Source organism: Protopterus annectens, chromosome 4.part0 (genome assembly GCF_019279795.1).
Source record: "Protopterus annectens isolate FY-2018-M chromosome 4.part0, PAN1.0, whole genome shotgun sequence".
NCBI classification, from domain to species: domain Eukaryota; kingdom Metazoa; phylum Chordata; order Ceratodontiformes; family Protopteridae; genus Protopterus; species Protopterus annectens.
The window spans coordinates 238,209,009-238,230,630 of record NC_056733.1 but is presented as its reverse complement, the minus strand read 5'-3'; positions in this window follow the sequence as shown (position 1 = coordinate 238,230,630).

The following is a 21,622-nucleotide window of genomic DNA, read 5'->3' as shown; positions in this document are numbered from 1 at the left end:
ATACAGCAGCTTGAATCTCCCATCTGCCTCTTGACATTCCATGATTGCTGGAATAAATTTTCTCCCCTCCTGTCTGGTGTACAGTGAGTAATCATTTTCCGCAAACACTCCACTATCTCCAACTTTTAGTACTTTGTTCTTCTGCCATAGTTTTGTCAGAATCAACTCTTTCTGCTGACAGGATTGCATCTTTACTGCCAGAAGGTTTTGGCTGTTTTCTCATGGTCAGGTTTGGAGCACACACACAATGTGCCCTTTCAATTAATAACTCCTACTGTGGAATACCATTCTAGTTGTTTATTTGTTCTTTCATAAAATTAACAGAATCTGTTTTTTCCAGTCTGTCTAGTACAGCAGAAAATCTCAGGCTTCCCCTCCATGCTCTGTCCCCTAATTCTACCAATTTTTTAAACATCTCTTCTTGAGCAGTCTCATACCCAGCCAACTTTTTCTTCATTTCGACCTCTGATTTTTGAAGTTTTATCATCTCATTTAAATATCTATTTAGGGCTTCTTGCAGTTTTTCCAACCTTTGTAATTTGAGTTGATACACTCCTTCAGTGTTTTATTTATTTTAATATTGCTCTCAACATATTTGGCTTATATTTTCCTCCAAATTACTGGAAATCATGTCTTGCAGGAACTTGAACTGCTTTGTGCTTAACAGCTGCAGGATTCTTACCTGCCAGTGTTTACTCCTCACCTTTTGTGGTTGATTTTCTTTCAGATTCTCTAAATTTCTTCTTTGCTGGCATCAAGGGAGTGTACTAGCCAGTAACTAAAATTTACCCAAAAAGACAAATTCACTGGCTCTCTTTTCTGAATTTCTCTTTTCACTCTGGAAGAGCTATAATTAAGCTGTTACTCTGTGTGCAGCCATATTGGAATGTAATATTATTTTTCAGAGGCATAGCTGTTTTTATTAAATGGCATTCAGTAGGCCAGGTGACCATAATGGGAATTTGTAATTACATACAAAATGTAATATGTATATAACAAGCATAACCTTCAACAATAGTGCCTTACCTACATTTAGCAACTCTGTAAATGTTAAGTAGATTATTCAGCATATGTCTGAAAGAAACTGGTAGCAGTTATACTGTTTTACAGATACAACAAAGAAAAGAGGGATATCAGGTGAACAAAGACTTTAATTATCAAGGGCAGCACAGTGGTGCAGCAGTTAGCATTATTGCCTCACAGCAAGATGTTCTGCGGTTCAATTCTCCACTGGGGTGCCTTCTGTGCAGTGTCTGCATATCCTCCTTGCACTCACATGGGTTTCCTCTGGGTGCTCTGGTTTCCTCCCACATTCCAAAGATATGATTCTGGAGCTTTTCTCTCCATGTCTCTGCTGAAAATTGGCTCTGTCCCAGTCAGACTTTCCCGATAAACAAATGTTAATAAAAATGAAGTCATAATTAAGATATGTAAAACTACATGGTTAATATTTTAAGCAAATAAATCCATCAGATAATACTTATTTCATGAAAAAAATCTTAAAATCCTAAGGTTTGATTCAGAATGGCTACCTGGCCATGTATACAGAGCATACACCACCCTGTAAACATTTCTGATTTAGAGACAGTCTTACCACTGTGCTGTGACATGAAGACATGCAGCACCATGGTGAGCTGTCTTTATGGTTGTGTTAAATACAAATAAGGCAGTCTGAGGGAAAGGCAAATGCTGATTAGTCATGTGGTTTCCCCTGGAACTGACTGCAGTAAGACATTCATGCAGCAAAGCAATTCAGCAAATCACTCAACTGTGTAAAGTAGCACAGACACTCCTGGCCACTTGCAGTAATGAACGCATTCATCCTTTGTGGTTGAGGTAGTTGCTGGGAGGTAGTGTTGGGGGGTATTTGTATGGACATACAAGGGCTGCATGTGTGAATATATGTGGGATTATGTGCCAGTGGGTGGGGCAAGGTGTGTGTGTGTGTGTGTGTGTGTGTGTGTGTGTGTGTGTGTGTGTGTGTGTGTGTGTGTGTGTGTGTGTGTGAGCTTGTGTGAAACAAATGTGTGCATTGTGTGGGAGGGGGGTTTGGGGTGGCTGTCACATTTCCACACACCCCGAGAATACTGAGTAGAGCAGGCAATATTGAGACTCGGGTGAACACTAACCACAAGGGATAACCCTACAGATGTGGGTGGGGGGAGCACTAGCCACCATGGATAATGCTACAGATATGGGTCTGAGGCTACCACCAGATACCAGAAGTAACTTTTGCTATAATAGCACTTGCATATAACAGAAAGGGGGAATCACCTGACACTAAGGATAACCTCTCATGCTGTAATGGAACTTATACATTATGGGGAAGTGAGAGACACTCGACCCCACCAATAACCCCTTGTGCTATAAAGGCACTTAATTAAAACAATAAATAAATAAAACATGGTGTAGGGAACCAGTAGATACCCGAAGTAATGTTAAGTAGTGAACCTCAAAGGCACTAAAAGTGATTCTAACACTAGACATCTCATTTCTCACAGATGATATTAGTCCTGTACTCCACCACTAGAGAACAATGATCCCATGTACAGAAAAAAAATAAGAGTTAACAAAAAAAAGGCAACTATAAAGGGGGTGGGGTAAAGTATTTCAGCCCTGCACTCTTGACACAGTAAACCTCAACAGTCACTCCTGTGCTAGCTGGTAAGTTAACACAGCAAGGATTTTAAATATAAATTGAGGACTTGGGCATTATTCCATGCCTTCTACAGTTCCTGGCATATGAAGGGGAAGGACAGGGAGCACACCGCTCAGTCTTGTGGCATAAGACAGGACAAAATCAAGTACAGGTTTAAACTATGCCCCTTATAATTTTAAAAAGTTGCTAGTCTAACAGATTTCGCACTACCATGGATTTACTGAAGGATATGAAGTGTGAAACTATAATCCATGGCATTATAGAGTGAATTAAATCATCTGTGATTTACAATAGCTGGGAAAAGGAGACACTGGAGATGTTCTGACAACAGGGACAGATATGGGATATGTGGTATGTATGTGTGTATTTTACTTTCTCTATGTGTATGTGTGGGAGTGAATGAAGGGGTCTCTGTGCTAACACAGTGCAAAGGACACAGTTGTTAACTAACACAGGAAAGTGTTGCTCTGCACTTGTGACAGCTAAACAGTGATTTCGAGTCATGCCAATTAACCAAAAGTGAGGTCTTTCTTTATTGTAGCAAATGTGTCACTGTATCATAAAATACTGGTGGGGGGCGGTTCTGAATCCCCAGGTTATTTGTCATGGAGAGACAGAAAAACACACCCCCTATATTACATCTTCATCACATGGCAGTTTAACTTTGATGTTATCTGAGCAGAATGGATATTGTGGATCAGCTAATAGATTACACCACATCCCATATAACAAAACACCTGGGGACAGGAGTTTGCAAACAAAAAGGCAGTGTTTTCTCCTTGCCTGTTCACAGTAATGGCTGAAGGCAGACTAACTAGAACTGAATAAAATATGTGCTATTATTTAAATGCTTTAATAATTCATTATGTATAAATAGCTTACAATAAGAGAATGTCACCATGGGAAATTTGAAGTAGACTGACAAATACATACACAGGGAAAAATCTGTTTAACCAAATGCCTGGTTAAATAGAAAAAAGGATCTAGTGTTTCTGTATATAGCTCCCACTGTATTTTATTGTAGAGTTAATAGACTGTAGTTTTTCATTACACCACAAGGTGGAGCTCTTTTCAGCAATATAAAAGACAATTTTGAAAGTGAAAGAGGAGACTGGAACACTAGCTGAAGGAGGGAAGACTGAAATAGGGAGATAAAGGGAAAAAGGGCCTTGCAGCATGACTGGACTTTCTTTCTAGTGCTTTGGGGACAGGGAAGTGAAGTGGCAGTTTGTGTCTGTCTTTTGCTGAAATCCTGGATGATGGTATTTTGTGGAATCAGGAGGGAAGTCTGAAACCAGTAGTTCCTTGCCTGCATATGATTCAGCAAGAAAGGAGTTCCTTTGGGCCTAGTACAGAGAAGCCATAGATGATTACCAGAGTTCTGGTAGGTGATGTTTCTACTTTTCTCATCAGAGGAACCACAGTGCCTGGTCACTAGGATATTCAGGATGGAGTGGTGAGAGGCTTTGGCCATCATTTTATATTTTTATAAGATTGTGGATTTCCCCCCTAAATGCTTTGTGGATTACAAATAACTGGGATCCATATGAGCTACAACTTGGGCCCCATCATGCCGGCAGCAAGACTGTAAGTAGTCACCGGCCAGTGAACAGGGTAGAACAGAGTGTTTCATAGTTGGTCTTTTTAGAATTGATCAAGGGGGTTGAGGGTGTTAGTACTGCTCAATGACATTGCATTTGCTCATATTTGTATTGCATTATAAAGCTTCATTGTTCAATGACATTGCATTTTGCTCGTGTTAGTACTGTTGCCTTCAGGAATTTTGCTGCTCAATGACATTGCATTTTCTCATATCTGTATTGCTGTATTATAACTCTGTTATTGCCTAATGACATTGCATTTTTTTCTCCTGTGTTTGTATTGCTGCATTATAAAGCTTTACTGCTCAGTAATATTGCCTTCTTTGTGCATGTTGAATGTCAAGACCTTTTCTGTTGAGTTCTGGGGAAGAGGGTGGATGTATGGTTTCATTGCATGCATATCTCACCTTGCCTTATTGCTAACTGGTGCACTGTCGAAATAAATTGTTTGTGGATGTGCTATTGTTTTTTTAAACTAGATGTGTCACCTAGAAAAAAATCTGTAATTCTTGCCACCTTGGTGTGTTGGGCCTAATAGGAGTGTCACCAGAGTTAGGTAGGAAGGAACCCATATCTCTTCAGCTACACCTGCGGGTGCGCTACATTTGGGGGATCATCTGGGATTGCCTGTCCTGCCTTGGACTCCACCCTATTTTCCTGTATGTGTGGAAAGCAAATCTAGCAGAAACATGAACCCAAAAGTAGCCGCTAAGTGGTGCAAACAGCACAATGCTCAGTCAGAGCACTGCTTAGTTCTGGTGTTGCCAGGGGTTACATGGACTGATATGCAAATACATCAAGTCACAGGATCCTTACCAGATGTAGGGCGTGGCTTTTTATTAGACAGCACTATAGACCCTACTGAGCAGACCACATTGGCCTTATTAGAATGGAAAAGTCCTTTAGTGTTTGAGCGCATACCTTTGAGTGTACAAATTTCAGGTGAGAGTGCAGTCCGTGTGGTAATCCCTGAGAAGTGCACTACCTCAGCAACAGAGAAAATACCTGTGAAAGTTATCCAAGTAGGTCAGAACCTTACACCAGAAGCTGCAGCTTCACTGCCCGTAAATACTATAGGGCCTGAAGTTTTGAATGCTTTGGGAAGTATTGTAGAAAAATGCTTAAAGTCTACACAGCCATTCACTGGGATTGGCTACCACAAATTGCATTTCTTTTCTGGCAAACAACCCACACCTCAGAGGGAGGAAGATTTTGAATCCTGGATAGATCAGGCTTTACAAGCCCTATAGGAGTGGGATATCCCAGAATTTCATAAGAAGCAGCGGATAGCTGAAAGTCTAAAGGGATTAGCTGTGGATACCATACACAACCTAAGGATGGGTAAGCAAGATTGCATGGCCAAGGACTATTTAGGAGTACTGCAGGATGTGTTTGGAAGGACCGAGAGGGCTGCTGACATACTGTATCAGTTTGAACATACATACCAAGAAGTTGGTGAGAAACTATCTGATTACATTAAGAGATTAGATAAAATGCTCCACTAGATCATCCTAAAGAAGGGGGTGGATCCGAAAGTATCTGACCAAGTACGGATCAGACAAATTTTACAGGGAGCTCAAGCTATGGACCCCATTGTGTGGAAAATGAGGATGAGAAATAGGGAAGAGACTCTAACTTATTCTCAGTTGGTTAAAGAGGTGAAGGAAGAGGAAGCCCTGTTGGCAGCCAAATCTCAGTGTTCAACAGCAACTAAAACAGTGAGTGAACATCAGCAGGAGCCAATAGCCATGCTCACTACACAAACAGGAGTCATGGCCCAGAGTGTCTGCAATGTAGAGGTGTCACAGTTGCAGATGCAGGTGTCTTCCCTGACCGATGCCATAGTGCACGTCACCAAGACAGGTGCAGAATTGCAGAAAGCCATGGTAACTTTAGCTGATGGGAGAAATACATCAGCTAGAACCTCCACGAAAGGACTCAGGGAAGAACCGAATCAGCTGATGGTCAGAGTTCCTACTGGGTTTTGTTTTCGCTGTGGGGATGCAGGGCATATAAAGCGATAGTGTCCTAATGCAGAGATCTTGAAAAAAGTGAATGAACTATTATTGGCTAGTGTAATGCAGGGGAAACTTCAAAGGGCCTCAGTGAAGGAGCCAGCTGAGTGCCCAGTTACAAAGAGCTCCATAAAATCTAACATCAAGAGACAGCATCCTGGATCTCCTTTCCACACAAACCCTTGTAACAAGGAAGAGAAACTACCTACTATGCATACTCCTAGCTCATCTGAGGTGAAGAACTGAATTGGAAAGCCATCTCAGCCAAAATCTCAGCATCTGAGACCACAAAACATTACTAAGCAAGAGTCTTATCCATTAAAATGGTGAGGTCAACCGGTGGTACCTCAACTACATGCTGACTGCCATACAGCTGAACAGCACCAGAAACAGAAACTACCCAATGGCCAACTGGGACCGTCCCCTGTTGTGTCAGTAAAAATAGAAGGAGTGTATAGTAAAGCACTGTTGGATACTGGTGCACAAATCACCATTCTGTACAGAGACTTCTACCAAAAATACTTAAAACATTTGCCACTTGAAAAGTTAGAGGATTCGGAGATCTGGGGGCTAAGTGACACTAAGTTCCCTTATAATGGTTATGTCTTACTCAAGTTAGAATTTTCTATTTCAGTTGTTGGGTCAACAGAAGTTTTTGAAACACTTGCTGTTGTGTGCTCCGGGCTAAAATGAAAGGATTCAGCATCTGTTTTAGTGGGGACAAATACTGACCTTGTCAGAAGAATGCTAATGCCTCAGTTGACCCAGGAACACCCAACACTACATCCTCTCCTGAGATCAGTTTTCTGTGCCCTTCAAAGGGAGAAGGATAGTAAGAAAGATGAAATTGGTCATGTGTGGACCCTGTCTGGGAAAGAGCATATAATTCATCCTGGTCAGGTCACCTGCTTGAGAGCCAAATTGAGGAAGTGTGGACAAGCAGTTTCCTCTCATCTAATAATAGAAACAGATCCAGAAAGTGACTTTCCACCAGGGCTGGAACTAGTCCCAGAAGTTTGGCCTGCGGACAAGTTAAAGCATCCTTATGACACTTTGCCTGTGGGGGTTAATGAATAAAGGAAGTACTCCCATTGTCCTGCGTTCACAAGTGCATTTGGGAAATGTTTATGCTGCCACTCCCTTACCTGCTTCTGTGTTGATAAGGAATGAGAGCAGAGCCAACAAGTTGAAGCTGGAAGATATTGATATAGGAGGTGGTCTCTTGCTCCCTGAGTGGCTAACCAGAGTTAAAGAGCTATTAATGAAAAAGAAAAATTGTTTTTCTACTAGTGAACTAGATGCGGGCTGTGCAAAAAGTGCAGAACACCGAATAAGAGTAAAAGAGGACCGGCCTTTCAGGGAACGTTCCAGAAGAGTAGCTCCAGGAGACCTGGAGGACTTAAGAAAACATTTGGGAGAACTAAAAGCCGCAGGGATAATTCGAGAGTCAAGAAGTCCATATGCCACTCCCATTGTTGTTGTCAGGAAAAAGAATGGGTACATTTGCATGTGTGTTGACTATCGTACTCTAAATCAGCGAACCATTCCAGACCAGTACACAACCCCCCGGATTGAAGATGCTCTAAATTGCCTAGTGGGAAGTAAGTGGTTCAGTGTGCTAGACCTAAGGAGTGGATACTATCAAATCCCTATGCACCCATAAGATAAAGAGAAGACTGCTTTCATCACCCCTTTGGGATTTTTTGAGTTTGATCACTTACCTCAAGGTTTATCAAATGCATCGGCAACTTTCCAGAGAACCATGGAAAGAACAGTTGGAGCCATGCATCTCCTGGAAGTCTTAGTCTACCTGGATGACATCATTGTTTTTGGGAGGACCCTAGAGGAGCATGAAGAAAGACTGATGAAGGTATTGGACAGGACTGAGAAGAAAGGCCTGAAGTTGTCATTGGACAAATGCAAATTCTTCCAACCTTCAGTGACATATGTGGGACATGTAGTGTCTGCAAATGGAATATCCACAGATCCCAGCAAAGTTGAAGTGGTGACATCTTGGCCCAGACCCAAAACTATCACAGAGCTGCGATCTTCCCTAGGGTTTTGCAGTTACTATAGAAGGTTTGTGGAAAGATTTTCAAAGATAGCAAGACCCCTCAACCCTTTGCTCCAAAATGATGAGAAAGCAGATGAAACAGATGAAGATATCCTTGTGAAAAAACCTAAGGGACCGAGAGGTTCTAAAGAACTCATCGAGAGTCGCTGGGCTCATGAGTGTGAAGAGTCATTTCAACAGCTTAAGTATTGCCTCACACATGCCCCTGGGCTGGCATATGCTGACTCAACAAAGCCATACACTTTACATGTGGATGCTAGCAGGGATGGCTTAGGAGGAGTCCTTTACCAGGAGTATGACAAGAAGCTGAGACCTGTGGCTTTTATCAGTCAGAGTTTATCCCCACTGAAAGAAACTACCCTGCACACAAGTTGGAATTCCTTGCCTTAAAGTGGGCAGTAGTGGACAAGCTGCATGACTATCTCTATGGGGCTGAATTTGAAGTCCAGACTGACAACAGTCCTCTGACATACATCCAGACCACTGCAAAGCTAGATGCTACTGGCCACAGATGGATGGCAGCTCTATGCAACCATAATTTCAGTTTGAAATATCACCCAGGACACGAAAATGGAGATGCTGATGGTCTGTCCAGAAGACCTCAGGGAGATTTACTCCCGACGATGAGTGGGTGAAAATTCCAGCACCAGGGGTGACAGCTATGTGTCAGATTACAACCTGCTATCAACACACTGAATGTTGGGCCCAGAAGCTGGGTCTGTCTGCAGCAAGCATACCCCAAATTTACAGTAATCTGGTCACTTTACAGGCTTCATCACTACCAGCTTTGAGTAACAGTGACCTCAGGAGAGATCAAAGTGAAGACCCCTTAGGTCAGCTGGTGGTAGCTGCTTTAGAGAAGAGACAAGTTAATATGCTTCACACGGATAATCATCCTCTGGCAAGACTTTTGGCCAAAGCATGGGACAGACTCCAGATACAAAATGGACTAGAGTATAGGAGATCTCCTAGTGCACTCGGCAGTGAAAAATGGCAATTGTTGCTTCCTCAGAAGTATAGAGAAGTAGTACTCCAGTCACTGCATGATGAACATGGTCATCTTGGTTATGACAGAACTATGGGTCTGGTATGAGACAGGTTCTACTGGCCATGCATGAAGCAAGATATTGAGGATTATTGTTGTACATGTCTTCATTGCATTCAGAGAAAGACCCTCCTGACCAGAGCTGCCTCATTGGGTCAAATGGAAAGTAGTGGGCCCATGGAACTGGTCTGTATAGATTTTCTGTGCATTGAACCGGATGAAGGCGGGATCAGTAATGTGCTGGTGGTGACAGACCACTATACCAGATACGCTCAAGCATTTCCCAGTCACGATCAGAAAGCTATTACAGTGGTAAAACTACTAGTTGAGAAGTTCTTTGCACACTATGGCCTGCCAAAAAGGATACACTCTGATCAAGGATGTGATTTTGAGAGCAAGCTTGTCCATGAACTACTCACTCTGTTGGGAGTCCAAAAAAGCCGCACCACTCCTTATCATCATCAAGGGGATCCTCAGCTGGAGCATTTCAACAGAACTTTACTAGACATGTTAGGGACACTATCTGCTGAGAAGAAGAGTCAATGGAGTAGACATGTAGCCACAGTGGTGCATGCTTACAACAGTACTAAAAATGATGTTACAGGAGTCTTGCCTTACTTCCTAATGTTTGGAAGAGAAACTCATCTTCCTGTTGACATCACCTTTGGAGTCACAGCTGATGATATACCAGTGCGATCTCATGGCAGTTATGTGGAGAGACTCAAGAAGAAACTCAGACAGGCTTATGAGCTTGCTGAAAAATCAACAGGACAAAGACATCAGCGAAACAAGGCTCACTATGAAAAAAGTAAAGATGCATGACTTGCAGCCAGGGGACAGAATTCTTTTGAGACATTTGGGACTACAAGGAAAGCATGAACTCGCTGACCACTGGATCTGAGATTTACATAATTTGTTCTCCGCTACCTAATATCCCTGTCTACCAAGTTTGCCCAGAAGGGAAAGAAGGACCCTTTAAAACCTGGCACCGCAACTACTTAATGCCTTTGGCAAAATCAGTGAGACTCATGAATCCGGAACCCAGGTTGGCTCAGCGAAAGCCTAACTCAAGGCGATCCTGAAGGCTAAGGCAGAGAGGAATTATTCCCTCATATGTTCAAGAGCCTATGCTCCCTCCTGCTGAAAGAGAGGAGGACAGCGATGATGACTGGGGTTTCTGTGAGTTTTTTTTTTGAGAATGTTCAAGACCCCGTGGGCTGTAATCTCAATGTAAATGCACCGGAATTCATTCCTTGTCATTTTGAGCAGTCCAGACCTAGCAATAGACTAAGTAATGTTTCTGAGCCTCTTACAGAACCTGATACTGATGGAGGCTATGCTATACAAACTTTAGAAAATAGTGCTGAGGACAGTCATGTCGTTATGGAAAACGAAACTGAAGTTATACAAAAGGAGATCGTAGAAGTAGACAATATGACTACTGAAGAACTAGATATTGAATGTGATGTGGGTGGCAAACTTTCTGAGCAAAATTCCTTTGCTGTCTCTTCTGAACCAAAACTGCAGAGAGTGATTCAGCCCCCACAGAGACTTACATATAACAGTTTGGGACATAGTACACAGGAATCTGTGACCACAGCTCATCATAGAGTCTGCACCCATGATCCCTATGCCTCCTACTCCAGTGGTGACACTCCTTCTCAAGTTACGGATAAGGCTGATTACCCTTGGTGGGAATGTACCCTTTGAATGCAAAAATATTGTTCAGTTGATGGTGCATTAGTGCTTGTAAATACTTTGCTGCTAATCTACCTTTGACTTGGGGGGACCCCAGATTTTCAAATGGGAGGAGAGTGTAGCTCCCACTGCATTTCATTGTAGAGGTAATAGACTGTAGTTTTTCATTACACCACAAGGTGGAGCTCTTTTCAGGAATATAAAAGACAATTTCAAAAGTGAAAAAGCAGACTGGAACACTAGCTGAAGGAGGGAAGACTGAAATAGGGAGCTGAAGGGAAAAAGGGCCTTGCAGCATGACTAGACTTTCTTTCTAGTGCTTTGGGGACAGGGGAGTGAAGTGGCAGATTGTGTCTGTCTTTTGCTGAAATCCTGGATGATGGTATTTTGTGGAATCAGGAGAAAAGTCTGAAACCAGTAGTTCCTTGTCTGCATAAGACTCAACAAGAAAGGAGTTCCTTTGGGCCTAGTACAGAGAAGCCATAGATGATTACTAGAGTTCTGGTAGGTGATTTTTCTACTTTTCTCATCAGAGGAACCACAGTGCCTGGTCACTAGGATATTCTGGATGGAGTGGTGAGAGGCTTTGGCCATCATTTTATATTTTATAAGATTGCGGATTTCCCCCCTAAATGCTTTGTGGATTACAAATAACTGGGATCCATATGAGCTACAACTTAGGCCCCATCATGCTGGCAACAAGACTGTAAGTAGTCACTGGCCAGTGAACAGGGTAGAATAGAGTGTTTCATAGTTGGTCTTTTTAGAATTGATCAAGGGGGTTGAGGGTGTTAGTACTGCTCAATGACATTGCATTTTCTCATGTTTGTATTGTTGCATTATAAATCTTTCATTGTTCAATGACATTGCATTTTGCTCGTGTTAGTACTGTTGCCTTCAAGAATTTTGCTGCTCAATGACATTGCATTTTCTCATATCTGTATTGCTGTATTATAACTCTGTTATTGCGTAATGACATTGCATTTTTTCCTGTGTTTGTATTGCTGCATTATAAAGCTTTATTCCTCAGTAATATTGCCTTCTTTGTGTATGTTGAATGTCAAGACCTTTTCTGTTGAGTTCGGGGAAGAGGGTGGATGTATGGTTTCACTGCATGCATATCTCACCTTGCCTTATTGCTAACTGGTGCACTGTCAAAATAATTTGTTTGTGGCTGTGCTATTGTTTTTTTTAAACTAGATGTGACACCTAGAAAAAAAATCTGTCATTCTTGCCACCTTGGTGTGTTGGGCCTAATGGGGTTGTCACCAGAGTCAGGTAGGAAGGAACCCATATCTCTTCAGCTACACCTGCGGGTGCGCTACATGTGGAAAGCATATGGTGACAAAATGTACTGTAGCAGTGAACTCAAATTTAGCAATTTCAAATGCATTCATTAAATAAATGGAACTGTAATAGGACACAGCACGAAGTTCAGCTTTGCAACAACTTTGATGCTAAAAAACATAACAGAACCACCATATTTATTAAAATATTCAGCAAGAAAAGCTGTTTAAAGACATTAAATCCCATATTACACTGCTGATTTTCTTGATGTTCCCACTGAGATACACCACATCATTCAACAGTTCAGCCTGTACTGTAACCAACCTACTTTTCACCTGAGCTAGGCACTGATCAGACTATGGGTTTTGTTCCTGTTCTGAACTTGTCTGCAATGCATTCACGCCTAAAATGTCCAAAATTACTGGGAAACCCTGAACATTTTTAGATATACATGGACTGAAAAGCCAGTACAACACAAGGTATGGGGAAATAGAAAGATAAATGGAGTTTAACATTAGAATAAGCCAGACAAAAATCTTTGTGGAAAGAAAATAGTGCAACAGATTCAGTTCCAAAAGACATTCAAGATTAAAAAGTGCAATACCTTTCAACCTCTTAGTACAAGAATTCAGGACAAGGCCAAAAATAATGACAGACAAAGGTCCAAAATCAGAGACATATTTTAAATATTACTATTCTAAATTAGAAAGATGCTAGCATAACAGGCTTTGCATTAGCATGCACTGAACTCTGAAACTCAAATGTCTGTCAGTATATTTAGAGACTTCAATCCTAAAATATTGATTTGCCAGAAAACCACACATTTTATGAGTAACAGACCAAAAATATGTGGCAAAAATGTGGACATTCTTTGAAATTAAGGTCAGAGCACTTGAGAAAATAAATTAAAATCCCACAAAGACAATACCATTCACTGATGCTGTAACAGTACCCAACAGACCACAGCACAAACTGATGCCCATAACCACAGTTATATCCCCTCCCCAACTAGCTTTTACTCACACCTGCTTTAAACTTCACAATAACCCTAATATGTTCAATATCTCCCCAAAGTCCCACAGTCTGTGCCCTTGGAGCAAACTGGATAACACATACATCAACTGCTGGCGATAGTCCTTTTTCTGTTTCTCCCAACTCATGAAAAAATCCAGTCATTTGTTGCACTCCAAAACACACATGCTATCATCAATCCACTGACTCCATTGTATATTTATGGCTGTTACAAGTCTTAGTGAGACAGAATGAGAGGACAAGGAAGGGAAAAACAAACTACTAAAATGGGGAAATGGCCTGTACATATACACTCACATACATAATTAATATTTACCTTTTCAAATGTTGCAGAAAGAGATACTTTCTCCACATTTCTCTGTGTGATTCATGTTGCTGGATTGTCAGCTCAAGTGGTCTGCAAATACTCAGAAATTAGTCTAATTACTTCATCATGTTGGGGAGAGCGTTCATGAGCACAATAGCAGGTTGATTAAGCAACAATACAAATCAAAATAGAATTTGGATGCAGTGGCATCCTGTTATTTGGCTACATATGGGATTTTCTGGCAAATACCAAATAGCTGAGATTTATGCCACAGCTTTGACTAGAGATGCCCTTTATTTGTTTTGTTTTTTAAGTAAACAAATGTAGAAACACTGCTATTGTAATGCTTTACTTCCAAAAAAAAAAAAAAAAAAAACAAACAATGGTCAGAAAGGTGCCCTAAGGGAAGCAACACCCTAGGCATTTATCTCGTTCATCTGTGCGTAAGGCTGGATATGCTCTCACTGCCTCTAAGGATGTGTTCTTAGCCTTCACACTCTGTACCTCTTGCTGTCTGTAAGGACATGTCCCCTAGAATACCCTTTGTACCACTCACTGCCTGTAAGGACATCTCCCTTAGTAATCACTTTATACCACTCACTGCATGTAAGGACATTTCCCTTATCATACACTCTATACTACTCACTGATTGCAAGGCTGTGTTCTTTAGCATACACTTTCTGTACCTCTCACCACCTGTAAGGATTTGTCCCTTTGAATTATCATTTTATAGCTCTCACTGCCTGTAAAGACATGTCCCTTAGCATTCACTTTATACCACTCACTTCCTACGAATACATGTCGCTTAGCATACACTCTATACCAGTGGTTCCCAAACATTTTCGATTCTCGGCTCCCTTGTTGAATCCAGGTTTTCCCAAGGCGCCCCCCCCCCCATCAAATTCTAACAAGTATACTTTGCAAAATAGCTAAATAGGAAATAGAATATTTGTTTCTAGGTAGTTAACAATCTTGACTTGCGTGGTGAAAACCCTGTATTCATACAGAGTAGAAAATGTCCATAATGATTTTAAAAGTTGTTTTTATGCTTTATTTTTCATTTTGGCATTTTCTATTCTTTTGCTTTTAAGAATCATTAATTAACTTTGTTTTTTCTTATCACCTATCTTGGGGTCCTGTCAGTTCTTGAACTGTCTGACAGTGTACTTTGCGTTTGTTCACTCACTGGGCTGGAAAGCAGTATTGGTATGCTATCTAAAACTATATATTTGTGAACTAACTGGAAGATCTAGGTGGAGATAGGGTGACTGCTGCTTCCCCATTATTTGGTTGGATGTACATAGGCAGAGAAGGCATCCTGTTCCTCTTACCATTTTGTTATAATATAAATAATCTGATAATTGTAACACTTAGAAGAAAGAAGAATGGCCATGATTAATAGGAGGCTTAATAGCCAATATTTGCAGCAGAGAAAAGCACATAGAAAGAATAAATTCATAACACTGTAACATATTAACTGTGAATTTCCCATTTGGCCTGGGCTTGCTGAAAGGCATCCTGGGTCAGCCAACTTAATATGTACACACATTAGCATTAATACGTAAGTTAAGTACAAGAAATATGCTGGTTACACATAAGTGAAAAAAATAGTCCTGTTCTTTCATAAAGAACCGGTATAAATAACTATTACCAGAGAAATAGTATTACCAGAGACATTCACAGTGGAGTCAAGCCAGTCAATCAACTTCAAACTCTTGCTACTTTCAGCACCAATCATAAGAGGTAGAATCAGGACAAACAATACAAACAAGGTGGTAAACTAATGAGTAGTATTCACTGATAATGGTGCCACAATCCAGTTCAGAGCACTACACACCCTGGATAACTAAATCAACAATAATGTAAACAAACAATAGTAGCAAACTCTGGTAGTGCGGACAGGGGAAACACCACTACAAAAATCAGTTGTTAAGGTAGCTCTCTGAGGTAAGAAAATACGCTGTACTGCAAGTACTTTACGGAAACTTAATCAAGCTGTCTGATATGGTATTAAATCCTAAATAAAAATGAGACATGCACAATGTACCATATAAGTATGAAACAAGTAACGTAGTTTACTAGGTACACATCTGGAAACGTGTGCTGCCGCCACATTATTCAGGGCTGACCGGCAAAATTCTAGTACAGATAAACAAGCTGCATTTATGGTGGCCTACAATTTACTGTCTTCTGAAACAGGTGGCAAACGATCTAGTGTAACTTGTGAACAAACTGTATTAAAATGATGTTGCACAGTGACACTGACTGATTGCCTTTAAGCTACAACCAAGCAGTACATCCCACTTTTAGAAAGTTTCCAGCAATTTGCTGAAGAAGTCTACATCTTCAACCTTGTGGCAGATGTCCTCATCATATTCAAATCTGCCTGCATTTCTTATTAAAAATCAAACTATGCCTTGATAGCGTGCTTCGTAACTTTAAAAAAGGTCCCAATCAAACTGTCAGCTTCGTTTTCAATACATAATCTTTGCAACAAATAAAACTGCACATAGGTTTTGACTCCCCATCATTGAATTGTTGCACACGCTTTGGTGTGTTCCTACTCACGTCATCATGCTTTCCAACACAGGGGAGTGTCCACAAACCAAGCTACTTCACAATGGAAAAATTGCAAGTCTTTTTGAAGAGATCGACACAAATTAAGGAAAGGTATTTTAGTTGACAAACTCAGCATCTCCGTGTGTCAGGATGACTGCAACTGTATCGGTGTGATTTGTTGCTTTAGTTTGAAAAGTTTTTCAAGGATTAAATCTGAAGTTGTGTTTACTGGTCATTTCTCTCTTTTTTATTTTGAGATAGTATATTTTTTGCATTTACAAAGAAGCGTACAATTTGCTAGTGTTTGGAATGATCCCTTTCACTTAAAGTATTGTTTTTGTTGTGGCAATATTTTAATAGCCCTATATTCTCTAGTATAAGCAGCCACAAAATAAACCACAAACTAATAAGCTTAGTAACTAAGCTTATTAGTTTGTGGTTTATTTTGCAGCAAAGCTTATTAGTTTGCGGCACCCTTGTGAGGAAGCAGTGGCTCCCCAGGGCACCACAGTGCACACTTTGTGAAAATGTGCTCTATACCTTTCACTGTCTGTAAGGGTGTGTTTTAAGCATATACTCTTAGCATCTCTGAAAAGGGTAGTTGAGGTAATGTATCTTGGTCTAAGGAAATATTGCTTGTCTGAGAGAAAGTCATATTCACTGATATACTGGCCAGAATGTACTGTAAGAATGACCAATTGGGTACTGTGTCTGTTTTGGCATTACTGTTCATGATGATGACAGGGAATAAATTCCTCCTCCTTCTCATCCTAGTCTGGGCCATGGTCAGGGATCAATGACATACTGTGTAGTTTTAAGTAACTGCTGAGAACAACTATAACATATCTTTTATCCAGGATTCAGTGATGCCTAGTGCAGAGGGACTGTAACATTCTAAACAAGTTACGAATTGTGGGTATTTATTATTTATGCTGAATATATTTATTCTACAAATATAATTTATTGAGGTGCTTTATTTAACTGAATGTCTCCTGAGAGTAATAACAGACCAAATGAGGATGTGTGATATAGGTTTTCAAAGACAAGCATTCATGTAGAGTGTGAGTGAATGGTGGAAGATTGTTAGGTTATTGGAAGAGATTTATTTTTAAGAGAGTAGGTTGTGACAGTTCTCCACCACAAGGGATAGCAAAAGTAGGAGGGGCAGTTTTGCGTCTTAACATGATTGGCAGGAGAAGAAGCAAGCTGAGTAACAAGGGTTTCATGACTTCTTTAATTAAATAGATGTTTACATCTCTGATCTTGTATGATGAAAATCTACTGTGGTTATAGTTGCTGTATTTGTTTTGGTTCACTCAGGAGGTTAATGTATTATTAAGGTGTAGTTCTGGCAGGGTTCGCGGTGGTGGTGCTGTGGTAGCATTGTCACCTCACAGTAAGACGTTGTCCTGTTCGATTCTCAGCTAGAGCGTCTTCTGTGTGGAGACATGCATGAATGGGCGTACCTTTGTTGAAGGTTGTGCGTCAAGGCCGGCAACTCGGCACGTAAAAATCTACTGCCAATCATTAGTGGACTGGATTTCCGCTGTGGCGACCCCTAACCGAGAAAAGCCGAAAGAAACAACAACAGTTCTGGCAGGGTTCTTTAAAGAGGTGACATACTTCTCAACTATCCAGATTTTTTGCAGAATGTCCAAATTTTTGTCTCATATTTTTGGACTGTTTCCCATAAAATGTATGTTTTTCAGGCAAATCACTGAGGACTGAAGTCACTAAATAATGACAGATATTTGGGTTTCAGACTTCATATCTTTCAGAAAATGCATGCTAATGCAAAACTTGATATTCTAGCGACTTTCTAAATTTATTTGCAACATTTAAGATCTGTCCCTATTTTTGAGTCTTTTTTCTTCTTCTTGAAGTTTTTTTGGTTTGTTTTCTTTGTTCGTGGCTTTTTGGTGTTTTATAATGGATCGTGTTTCAGCAGAAGGAAACGCTGATGGTGGAAATGATGGATACTTCTTGTTCACTGAATTTTTAAAGGAAAGAGAAAGAAAATTTGCTGCTTCGGATTTATGGTCCACCTATGCTACTGAGTCGTGTTTGGATGATTTTGCCCGACTGGAAAGGTTGATGTCTAAGGAGGTGACTGTTTTCTATGATTCCAAGTTACTTGAGAAATATATTTCACTAAATATTACCCCTAGAGGGCTATGCATTGATAGGCTACCCACCAGTGGCTTTGGTGAGGATGAGAGTGACTTGCTCTGGGAATGGAGGCAGGTCGCACAAGATTGTACTCTTAACTGGTTAAAAATACTTATCAAGAGAAACAATAGAACTGTTGACAATCTGCGTAAAGAGATTGTCAAATTGCAGCATGAGTTAATGGACAAAACCCCACCGAATGTTTTCCAAAGTGTTTTTAGAACCATTAATGAAAAAATCAACAAAGTGGAAATGATGTAATGGGGAGAAAAAGATCTAAAGGAACAAAAGTTCATCAACGCTGTTCCAACACAATAAAGGCTGTCCAGTTACCCAAATTATGACCTGTCTATATTATTCCAAGTACGACAACCGAATTTAAAAATAAATTTAATATTTATTGTTACACTTGAATACAAAACAAAATAATAAACGAACACTGTTAATAAAGTGACAGCTCCTAATTTGCAATCATCTGCAAATTTAGTCAGCCAGAGACCACAGACATTGGCCTTGACTTCTGAGAAGTAAATGTCAAAAAGAAGTGGTCCAAGGACGTCCTTGGACCACTTCTTTTTGACATTTACTTCTCAGAAGTCAAGGCCAATATCAGTGGTCTCTGGCTGACGAAATTTGCAGATGATTGCAAATTAGGAGCTGTCACTTTATTAACAGTGTTCGTTTATTATTTTGTTTTGTATTCAAGTGTAACAATAAATATTAAATTTATTTTTAAATTCGGTTGTCGTACTTGGAATAATATAGACAGGTCGTAATTTGGGTAACTGGACAGCCTTTATTGTGTCGGAACAGCGTTGATGGACTTTTGTTCCTCTGGTGGATATTGGTTTTGAGAAAAAGATCTAAACTCAATAGGGACATAAGGGACTACGAAAAGGATGAAGTATTTAATTGGCCACGCAAGGGTCGTCGTCAACGTCGGAACATCAAAATGCACATGTCCAGAAGTGAAGACGGTTCATCTTGCTCTTCTATGGAGACTGTTGGTAGTCGCAAGAGTGTGTCTTTTGAAGATGCCAGAACAGACAGTTCGTCCGAAAGAACTGCAGGTAGCAAAATCGACCAGAATTCAAAGAAAATGAATGTGCAGACTTGTTCTAGGAAGAATCAAGGGAAGCAAACTTTTTTTCACAAAATTAAACAGCAGGTGTTATCCAGAATTTGAGTTCAGCTTATACTGAAGGTAACACTTCTGTATGTCTGTATGTATTGTGGACATTAATGAGAATTCTCCAGAACTTGGTGGTAATGATGTTCACGGTGAGGATGTTTTTTCTATTTCTTATGAAAATTTGAATATTGTTAATCTTTCTAACATTAATTTATCTCCAGAATTTTGTAGTGTTATATATAAAGGCACTAAATTTATACCTACTAAATTGCCCACGCTAGCTGATGTTATTTTGGATGTTAGAAGATTTGTTCGCAAACTTAATTTGAAGGTTTATTTCACTGAATGTAATCCAAATGTGTGTGTGGATGTTTTAAATGAAAACGTCGAAGAAGAAGAAGATGACGGATTGCTTAATTTGAGTATTTATGATGTTCCTGATGAATCAACCATTGAATATGAGAATGTTTGTAATAGTGTTTGGGATGGGGAACTGTTTGGTATGGGTTATACTCATTTGTGTTTGCCTTATTTTCCTAGCAATAGTACCTTTTTGCCTCCTAAGCCTTCGACTGCTATTAATGTTTTTGAACATGTTGTTTGTGCTAGTATTGAAAAAGCATACATAGAATTTTGTAAAAAGAAGAGATTATTTAACCTCTCTAAGGAAGAATGGTTTGCTTTAAAGGAATTTAGGACAAATTTAGATAAAGTAACAGTCAGACCCGCTGATAAGGGAGGCAACTGGGTTGTTATGAATAATGAAAAATATGTGGGCATTGTTGAAACTTTGCTCAGAGAAGATGTGTATAGGAAATTGAATGATAACCCATTAAGGCAGTATGCAGATGAACTTGCTGAATTGCTTGAGAGAGGGGAGAGGCTTGGATTTTTAGCTAGCAGTGATGTAAAAAAAACTGCTTATGAAAGAACCTAGGCACCCCTATATTTATGCAATTTCAAAGATTCACAAAGATATGGTTACCCTCCTGGAAAACCCATTATTTCAAGGGTTGTTTCATATATTGAAAGAACTAATAAATTCCTTGATTTCCATTTTAAGGCTTATTTACCTAGAGTGATTTCACATGTTAAGAATACCCAGGATGTATGTGAGGAGTTAAGGGATATGATGTGGCATAAGGAATTTTATTGGGCTACAGTGGACATCTCTTCATTATACACAAATATTGACAAATGATGGGGCCTGGAAGCAATGAAAAAGATGATGAGTGAAGGCCCCAGAACCACATTTTTGTTATCATTGTTGGAATATAGTCTCACACAATTATTTTGTATGGAACAAGGAATTTTACCTTCAAGTGAAAGGAACAGCTATGGGTGCAGCCTTTGCTCCTACTTATGCAGTTATATATATGGGGGAGTTTAAAAATGAATTTATGTTTCAAAATAATTTTTTGTCACTAATGTTATTTTTTACAAAAGATATATTGACAACCTCATTTTTGTGTGTAGGGGAAGGCCATCCCAATTTGGTGTTTTCATGCAGGATTTGAATATGAATTCATATGGGCTCAATTTTGTGTTTGAATATTCAAAAGAAAAAAATTATTTTTTGGATGTAGAATTTTATGTTGGGGAAGATCACAAGGTACAATTCAGACCGTTTAGGAAACCAACTTCGGTGAATAATTTTTTGCATGCCAACAGCATGCATCCTCCACATTTAATTAAAGCATTACCTGAATGGGAGTTTAAAAGAATTTTAAGGAATACCTCTGATTCAAAATTATGAGATGAGACACTTCATGAAGTATTTCTCAGACTTTCTAATAGAGGGTATTTGGAAGAAACATTATTAGGCATAAAAAACAAGTTATGTGGAGGACAGAAAATAAGAAAGGGCTATAGTAAACAACATTCAGCTGTGAAGGATGAAAAATTATTTTTTGTCTCCAGATACTCAGATTTTTCATTAACAGTTGAGAAGATTATTAGACAGTTTTGGCATTTAATTTGTGAAGATATGACCGTAGGATGTTTGTTTCCCAAACATGTTACATTTTTTTATAGAAGATTAAAT